This window comes from Amphiprion ocellaris, chromosome 21, assembly GCF_022539595.1.
Source record: "Amphiprion ocellaris isolate individual 3 ecotype Okinawa chromosome 21, ASM2253959v1, whole genome shotgun sequence".
Classification (NCBI taxonomy): Eukaryota; Metazoa; Chordata; class Actinopteri; family Pomacentridae; genus Amphiprion; species Amphiprion ocellaris.
In genome coordinates, this window is record NC_072786.1 from 7,722,163 (window position 1) to 7,731,624 (window position 9,462).

Below are 9,462 nucleotides of genomic sequence, written 5' to 3' on the forward strand. Positions count from 1 at the left end.
ATTAAGTTTGTTTGCTCCTGGGTCAGACACTAACACTTATGTTAGCTAGGCTAGCGCACAGTTGGTAGTCAACAAAGACATTTCAATATTAATTCTAACTTTGTAATATGAGTCACATGTATATTATGAAATGCAACGTGTAAAAAACCTGTGACATGGGAACAATATACTGGCTTTAATGGCTTTAAACAAATGGAAATGAGGGATAACTTAGCAACGCTAGCAGTGGGCCAAAGCATTCTGTCCGTTAGACAGCTATAGGGAGTCACAAGAAAATGTTTTCTTAAAATAAAACACTACATTGACTTATCCTGCTGTGCAACAACAGTATTGTCTGTTTGTATGTTTGGTCTGCATATAAAATGTCAAGATGTAGGTCGCACAAGACTGAGCTTTTCCCCCAATTTTAATTGCACAGTACTCCACTATCCATCCATCCATCCATTATCTATACACCGCTTAATCCTCACTAGGGTCGCGGGGGGGGGGGGGGGGGGGGGGGGGGGGGGCTGGAGTCTATCCCAGCTGACTCGGGCGAAGGCAGGGGACACCCTAGACAGGTCGCCAGTCTGTTGCAGGGCCACATACAAAGACAAACAATCACTCTCACATTCACACCTACGGGCAATTTAGAATGATCAATTAACCTCAGCATATTTTTGGACTGTGGGAGGAAGCCGGAGTACCCGGAGAGAACCCACGCATGCACAGGGAGAACATGCAAACTCCATGCAGAAAGATCCCGGGAAAGCCGGGACCCGAACCAGGGATCTTCTCGCTGCAAGGCGAAAGTGCTAACCACTACGCCACTGTGCAGCCCCAATACTCCACTAACAAAACTATATTGTAAAATGTACCTCACAGATGCTTATTGTAGATTTGAGCCTATTATTTCAGATATTTGCTGTCATTTCCTTTGGAATATCTCATTGATATTGTTAAATATGACAGACTGACATATTACTTGGCAGCCATCTTGGTATTGTCCCCTGCTAGTTATTCAGGCTAGCAAGACCAGGTCCCTATCTAAATGAATTTCAGTGGACATAAAAATTGCATGTATAGAATCACCAGTCAAATCTGATTTAAAAATGTATAAAAAGTTTGGTGATCTTGTCTCAAAATAAGGTTTTAAAGGTGTTTTTTTTTTTTGCCACAGGTTATACTTGTGCTATGCATGCATACAGCTTCATGACTGCACTTGCCTCCATAAAACAACACAACTGAAGCAAAACCATTCACTTTGCACATATAAAATACTGATTAGCACAGCTTTAACTTGTCTTATTGTTGATTGGTTCACAGCCAATTATCAGATCACACTGAGCGCTAGCAAAGACAAGGCTGACATTTCGGTACAAAGATGTCGTTGCTATATGCCATGTGAAACCCTGCTGTATTTCTTTGCATTAATTCCAGGAAGTGAGATGTGTAAATTATGGCCCGACTGGTTTTATTTTGGTGTTGACAGTGTCAGTGCATTAAATTACAAACTTGATGTAAAATGTGTCACATGCACATGCCTGATCTATTTGTTTTGAGCTTTTGTGAAGAAAAGGTTTTAGCTATTGCTGCCCATCGTACTATGAATTGAATATTCTGACAACCTATGAATAACCATACTTTCACACATAATAGATAGTTGCAAGGAAGCAGTTTTTTTTTACTTTATTTTTTGCTCTGTCACAAAATGCAGTAGCTGTACGGACCGTGTACGGATCTGGTAATTGGATTTTCCGTTCTTGAAACGGGTATTGAAAAACAAAAAAAAAGTGGTTATTTGATTTTCGTTTTAAAATACAAAAATTAAAATTGAAATACAGGGCGTTTTTCCTTTTCATGATCAAAAAGGGATATACGATTTAAAAAAAAATGCTTCGATTTTCGTTTTATATTTAGAATAACAAGAAAGTGAAATCAGTAAGAGACAGAAACGAAAAAAGGTCCGTTTTTTAATTTTCTGAGACCGGAAGTGGTCATCAGCAAGTGTAGAGCCAAACAGAGTACGGTGCATAGACTGTATATACATTTTTTCGTTAGTTTTCATGGTCAAAATGAGAGATCAGGTGGCCGATCTTAAAATAAATCAATATTGATTTTTTTATAGAGCGTTAAAGTTTTGCGAAGCCAGGGGGCGGGACTACTTGATTGTCAGTCCGGTCTGGAATGATTGACAGGTCATATGGAGGAAGCAGCAGAGACTCTGCTCTCCTCGTTTGGATTAATTCTGATGTAATTGTTGGTTTATTTATCAGTGCAGCAGCACAACATTTTCCACAGACAGTTTTCCTGCCCGTTGGCTTGTTTTAACCAGTTTTCTACCTTCGGCTGATTCTACCAGCAGACACTGAAAGGACTCTGATAGTTCGGTAAGTAAATGTTTATTTTCGTATCGGTGCCGCTTTTAATGCACTTTATATGCAGCTTTAGTGTCAGATATAATGTGTGCCATGCACTCCAGATGTTGGTGGAGTTTATTTCTGTGTGTGTTGACCAGAGAAGAAAGTTAGCATAGTAAATATTAGCTTTAATCTTAGCGATGCTAACCGAGCTAGCTGCTCAGTCGTAGCCTGATTGAAGCTAACGTAGCATCAAGCTAATGTGTTGAGTTTCATGTAAACAGCTGAAGTGTGTTGTGTTCCTGTAATGTGGTTCATTAAGTTCATAAAACTGTGGCTGGTTGACATTAATGTAACGTTCAGGAAAATTAAATGTGATTAAAACAGTAACGTTAATATTCTAGTTGTCAGTAATCAGCTTTAATTTGATACTAAAACAGACTCTGATAGTTTTAAATGACATCAGTTTCATTAATTTGTTGAAAATTGTCTCATTTGTTGTTGTGATGTTGCTGCTAATTCCTTAAAAGCAGATGATCCGTGTTGAAGATAAGTTTAGTTCTAGTATCAGAAGTACAAGAAGGAAAATGGAAGTTTAGTTCTGCTATGTCAAAGATTTCAGGATTAAAATAACTAAATGAGTCTTTATGCCTCAAACTTTATTTTACAGTAAAGAAATAATGAAATAATCACAGAGAATAAAAATATAAATAGTAGAGAAAACCTGAGAGAATAATTTCCTGAAAAGTCTGTGAAGGAAAAGCAGCTTTTTATCCTGAAAGATCAGAATCAGCTCCAACATCTGCATCTAACAGCATCAAGTCAACCAGAAAGAAAAGAATAAAGAAAATGACTTCTTTCTGATCACATCTGTTCCGCTGCTCACAGTCTGCTGCTGCTCAGATTCTTCACATTTATAGTCCACTTTTAAAAGTTCAGCAGACAGATACTCTGCTTTGGAGTGTGACGATGTCATCGGTGATGTGGAGAGTGAAGTTTCCGTTTCACCCACAGCGTGCTTTAGGGTGCCGGGGTCAGACTTGATGTTTGAAATACAGATCGACAGCTCAGATTTAACTGTCTGTAGTTAAATCTGTATTAACACCCATTTTGATGGGTGTTAAACTTTCACTCAAAGCCGCCAGGAGCTGGGTCTTTAAAATAACCACCATCTCGTTACAGAGTGAAAGTAGCAGTTCCTCCTTAAGGTCAGAGATTGCAGCATCTGAGGGCCTCTTCAAAAGAAGACGTAGCTGATGAAGGCGTTCTGGAGCAGGACCAGAAAGACCACGACCAAGCAGCCTTGAGATCTTAGGCAGCGTCTCCCTCAGGTGTGTGTCAACGGTGTTCACAGTCAGGTCTGTGGTAATCCCGTCAAAAAACAAAACAGAAAAAAATCTTGATTATAAATCAACATGTAACCAAAGCACTCTGTGTATAATGCCATAGTGTAGGATGTAGTTCAGAAAATGTCAAAGTATAGTATACTTTTCATGAATAACATAGTATGGCCTGTAGTTCATAGTATAGCTTGGCAAGAAAAACCCAACTGATTATTTTGTGGTTCAAAAAGTGCAAAATGATAGGATGTTGCCTGTGGTCAAAAAATGTCATAGTGCAGTATATTGTCAAAATAGTATGTTTTTCAAGAAAACAGAGTATAATATGTCATCTAAAAAATGCCATAGAGTAATATTTCATTGCACAAGTAAAAGTACAGTAATTTTTAAAACTGTTCCAATTCTTATAATATGTTGCTAAAAAACAAAAAAAGTCATAGTAATATGTCATTTTAAAAAGCCTATAGTATAGAGTGTCGCCCAACAAATGTCATAGTATAGCATGTCGCTCTAAAAATGTCATAGTATATCCTTTGGTCCAAAAAACGTCATAGCATAGTATGTCATCCAAAAAACGTCATAGTATAGCATGTCGCTCTAAAGACGTCATAGTATAGCATGTCGCTCTAAAAGCGTCATAGTATAGCATGTTGCTCTAAAAATGTCATAGTATAGCATGTCGCTCTGAAAGCATCATAGTATAGCATGTCGTCCAAAAAACGTCATAGTATAGCCTTTGGTCCAATAAACGTCATAGTATAGCATGTCGCTCTAAAAACATCATTGTATAGCATGTCGTCCAAAAAAACGTCATAGTATAGCCTTTGGTCCAATAAACGTCATAGTATAGCATGTTGCTCTGAAAACATCATAGTATAGCCTTTGGTCCACAAAACATTGTTTTGTCCTGGCTGTCTGAAGCAGGTGAGGAGCAACACAAAAACAGTCCAAACGCTGGTCAAAAAAAAAAATACGATTTTTCAACATGTTGTAAAAACCATACGATGATATAATGTAAAGGAGGCCGTGAAAAACACTATGGTAAGGATTTCTTTGGAAAAAATAATCATCATGAATTTTGGCGCAAAAAAACGCCATAGTATACTATGTCGAAAAAAAAAGCGATTTTTCAACGTATTGTAAAAACGTGCCATATGATGAAATAATGTCAAGGAGGCCGTGAAAAACACTCCAGAAATGTTTTCTTTGAAAAAAAACTCAGCATGAATTTTGCCACAAAAAACGCCATAGTATACTATGTCGAAAAAAAATGCCATTTTTCAAACATGTTGTAAAAACGTGCCATATGATGATATAATGTAAAGGAGGGTGTGAAAAACACTCCAGAAAGGTTTTCTTAAAAAAAAAAAAAAAAAAAAAAAACCATCATGAATTTTGGCGCAAAAAGAACGCCTTACTATACTATGTCGAAAAAAAATGCCATTTTTCAAACATGTTGTAAAAACGTGCCATATGATGAAATAATGTAAAGGAGGGTGTGAAAAACACTCAAGAAAGGTTTTCTTTGAAAAAAAAAAAACATCATGAATTTTGCCGCAAAAAAAACGCCTTACTATACTATGTCGAAAAAAAATGCCATTTTTCAAACATGTTGTAAAAACGTGCCATATGATGAAATAATGTAAAGGAGGGTGTGAAAAACACTCTGGAAAGGTTTTCTTTGAAAAAAAAAAACATCATGAATTTTGGCGCAAAAAAAATGCCTTACTATACTATGTCGAAAAAAATGCCATTTTTCAAACATGTTGTAAAAACGTGCCATATGATGAAATAATGTAAAGGAGGGCGTGAAAAACACTCCAGAAAGGTTTTCTTTGAATAAAAAACCATCATGAATTTTGGCGCAAAAAAAACGCCTTACTATACTATGTCGAAAAAAAATGCCATTTTTCAAACATGTTGTAAAAACGTGCCATATGATGAAATAATGTAAAGGAGGGCGTGAAAAACACTCCAGAAAGGTTTTCTTTGAAAAAAAAAAACCATCATGAATTTTGGCGCAAAAAAAACGCCTTACTATACTATGTCGAAAAAAAATGCCATTTTTCAAACATGTTGTAAAAACGTGCCATATGATGAAATAATGTAAAGGAGGCCGTGAAAGCACTCCAGAAAGGTTTTCTTTGAAAAAAAAACCATCATGAATTTTGGCGCAAAAAAAACGCCTTACTATACTATGTCGAAAAAAAATGCCATTTTTCAAACATGTTGTAAAAACGTGCCATATGATGAAATAATGTAAAGGAGGGCGTGAAAAACACTCCAGAAAGGTTTTCTTTGACAAAAAAAACATCATGAATTTTGGCGCAAAAAAAACGCCTTACTATACTATGTCGAAAAAAAATGCCATTTTTCAAACATGTTGTAAAAACGTGCCATATGATGAAATAATGTAAAGGAGGGCGTGAAAAACACTCCAGAAAGGTTTTCTTTGAAAGAAAAGAAACCATCATGAATTTTGGCGCAAAAAACACACCTTACTATACTATGTCGAAAAAAAATGCCATTTTTCAAACATGTTGTAAAAACGTGACATTTGGTGATATAATGTAAAGGAGGGCGTGAAAAACACTCCAGAAAGGTTTTCTTTGAAAAAAAACCATCATGAATTTTGGCGCAAAAAAAAAAAACGCCTTACTATACTATGTCGAAAAAAATGCCATTTTTCAAACATGTTGTAAAAACATGCCATATGATGAAATAATGTAAAGGAGGGCGTGAAAAGCACTCCAGAAAGGTTTTTTTGAAGAAAAAAACCATCATGAATTTTGGCGCAAAAAAAATGCCTTACTATACTATGTCAATAAAAAATGCCATTTTTCAAACATGTTTTAAAAACGTGCCATATGATGAAATAATGTAAAGGAGGGTGTGAAAAACACTCTAGAACGGTTTTCTTTGAAAAAAAAAACATCATGAATTTTGGCGCAAAAAAAAAATGCCTTACTATACTATGTCGACACAAAAAGCCATTTTTCAAACATGTTGTAAAAACGTGCCATATGATGAAATAATGTAAAGGAGGGCGTGAAAAACACTACAGAAAGGTTTTCTTTGAAAAAAAAAACATCATGAATTTTGGCGCAAAAAAAATGCCTTACTATACTATGTCAAAAAAAAATGCCATTTTTCAAACATGTTTTAAAAACGTGCCATATGATGAAATAATGTAAAGGAGGGCGTGAAAAGCACTCCAGAAAGGTTTTCTTTGGAAAAAAAAAACATCATGAATTTTGGCGCAAAAAAATGCCTTACTATACTATGTCGAAAAAAAATGCCATTTTTCAAACATGTTGTAAAAACGTGACATTTGATGATATAATGTAAAGGAGGCCGTGAAAAACAGTTCAGAAAGGTTTTCTTTGAAAAAAAAACGTCATGAATTTTGGCGCAAAAAAAACCGCCTTACTATATACTATGTCGAAAAAAAAGCCATTTTTCAAACATGTTGTAAAAACGTACCATATGATGAAATAATGTAAAGGAGGGTGTGAAAAACACTCCAGAAAGGTTTTCTTTGAGAAAAAAACCATGATGAATTTTGCCGCAAAAAAAACGCCTTACTATATTATGTCGGAAAAAAAAGCCATTTTTCAAACATGTTGTAAAAACGTGCCATATGATGAAATAATGTAAAGGAGGGCGTGAAAAACACTCCAGAAAGGTTTTCTTTGAAAAAAAAAAAACATCATGAATTTTGGCGCAAAAAAAAAAAACGCCTTACTATACTATGTCGAGAAAAAAAAGCCATTTTTCAAACATGTTGTAAAAACGTGCCATATGATGAAATAATGTAAAGGAAGGCGTGAAATGCACTCCAGAAAGGTTTTCTTTGAAAAAAAAACCATCATGAATTTTGGCGCAAAAAAAATGCCTTACTATACTATGTCAAAAAAAAATGCCATTTTTCAAACATGATTTAAAAACGTGCCATATGATGAAATAATGTAAAGGAGGGCATGAAAAACACTCCAGAAAGGTTTTCTTTGAAAAAAAAAGTCATGAATTTTGGCGCAAAAAAAAAACGCCTTACTATATACTATGTCGAAAAAAAAGCCATTTTTCAAACATGTTGTAAAAACGTACCATATGATGAAATAATGTAAAGGAGGGTGTGAAAAGCACTCCAGAAAGGTTTTCTTTGAAAAAAAAAACCATCATGAATTTTGGCGCAAAAAAAATGCCTTACTATACTATGTCGAAAAAAAATGCCATTTTTCAAACATGTTGTAAAAACGTGCCATATGATGAAATAATGTAAAGGAGGGCATGAAAAACACTCCAGAAAGGTTTTCTTTGAAAAAAAAACATCATGAATTTTGGCGCAAAAAAAAAACGCCTTACTATATACTATGTCGAAAAAAAAGCCATTTTTCAAACATGTTGTAAAAACGTACCATATGATGAAATAATGTAAAGGAGGGTGTGAAAAACACTCCAGAAAGGTTTTCTTTGAGAAAAAAACCATCATGAATTTTGGCGCAAAAAAAAACGCCTTACTATATTATGTCAAAAAAAAAAGCCATTTTTCAAACATGTTGTAAAAACGTGCCATATGATGAAATAATGTAAAGGAGGGCGTGAAAAACACTCCAGAAAGGTTTTCTTTGAAAAAAAAAACATCATGAATTTTGCCGCAAAAAAAACGCCTTACTATACTATGTCGAAAAAAAATGCCATTTTTCAAACATGTTGTAAAAACGTGCCATATGATGAAATAATGTAAAGGAGGGCGTGAAAAACACTCCAGAAAGGTTTTCTTTGAAAAAAAAAAAAACCATCATGAATTTTGCCGCAAAAAAAACGCCTTACAATACTATGTTGAAAAAAATGCCATTTTTCAAACATGTTGTAAAAACGTGCCATATGATGAAATAATGTAAAGGAGGGCGTGAAAAGCACTCCAGAAAGGTTTTCTTTGAAAAAAAAAACCATCATGAATTTTGGCGCAAAAAAAATGCCTTACTATACTATGTCAATAAAAAATGCCATTTTTCAAACATGTTTTAAAAACGTGCCATATGATGAAATAATGTAAAGGAGGGCGTGAAAAGCACTCCAGAAAGGTTTTCTTTGAAAAAAAAACATCATGAATTTTGGCGTAAAAAAAAACCGCCTTACTATACTATGTCGACAAAAAAAGCCATTTTTCAAACATGTTGTAAAAACGTGCCATATGATGAAATAATGTAAAGGAGGGCGTGAAAAACACTCTAGAAAGGTTTTCTTTGAAAAAAAAACATCATGAATTTTGGCGCAAAAAAAATGCCTTACTATATACTATGTCGAAAAAAAAAGCCATTTTTCAAACATGTTGTAAAAACGTACCATATGATGAAATAATGTAAAGGAGGGCGTGAAAAACACTCCAGAAAGGTTTTCTTTGAAAAAAAAAAACCATCATGAATTTTGGCGCAAAAAAAAAAAACGCCTTACTATACTATGTCGAGAAAAAAAAGCCATTTTTATAACATGTTGTAAAAACGTGCCATATGATGAAATAATGTAAAGGAAGGCGTGAAACGCACTCCAGAAAGGTTTTCTTTGAAAAAAAAACCATCATGAATTTTGGCGCAAAAAAAATGCCTTACTATACTATGTCAAAAAAAAATGCCATTTTTCAAACATGTTTTAAAAACGTGCCATATGATGAAATAATGTAAAGGAGGGCATGAAAAACACTCCAGAAAGGTTTTCTTTGAAAAAAAAACGTCATGAATTTTGGCGCAAAAAAAAAACGCCTTACTATATACTATGTCGAA

At 34.7% G+C, this 9,462-nt stretch overlaps 1 long non-coding RNA gene across 1 annotated transcript in view; it reads left to right on the forward strand.

Moving 5' to 3' along the window:
- The first annotated feature begins 3,342 nt into the window (after positions 1-3,342).
- The window catches only part of LOC129347860 (uncharacterized), a 7,064-nt gene continuing 944 nt past the window's right edge, over positions 3,343-9,462 (forward strand). The window contains exon 1 of the long non-coding RNA XR_008600154.1: positions 3,343-3,670. This is a non-coding gene — a long non-coding RNA (uncharacterized LOC129347860). The remainder of the gene's footprint in view (positions 3,671-9,462) is intronic.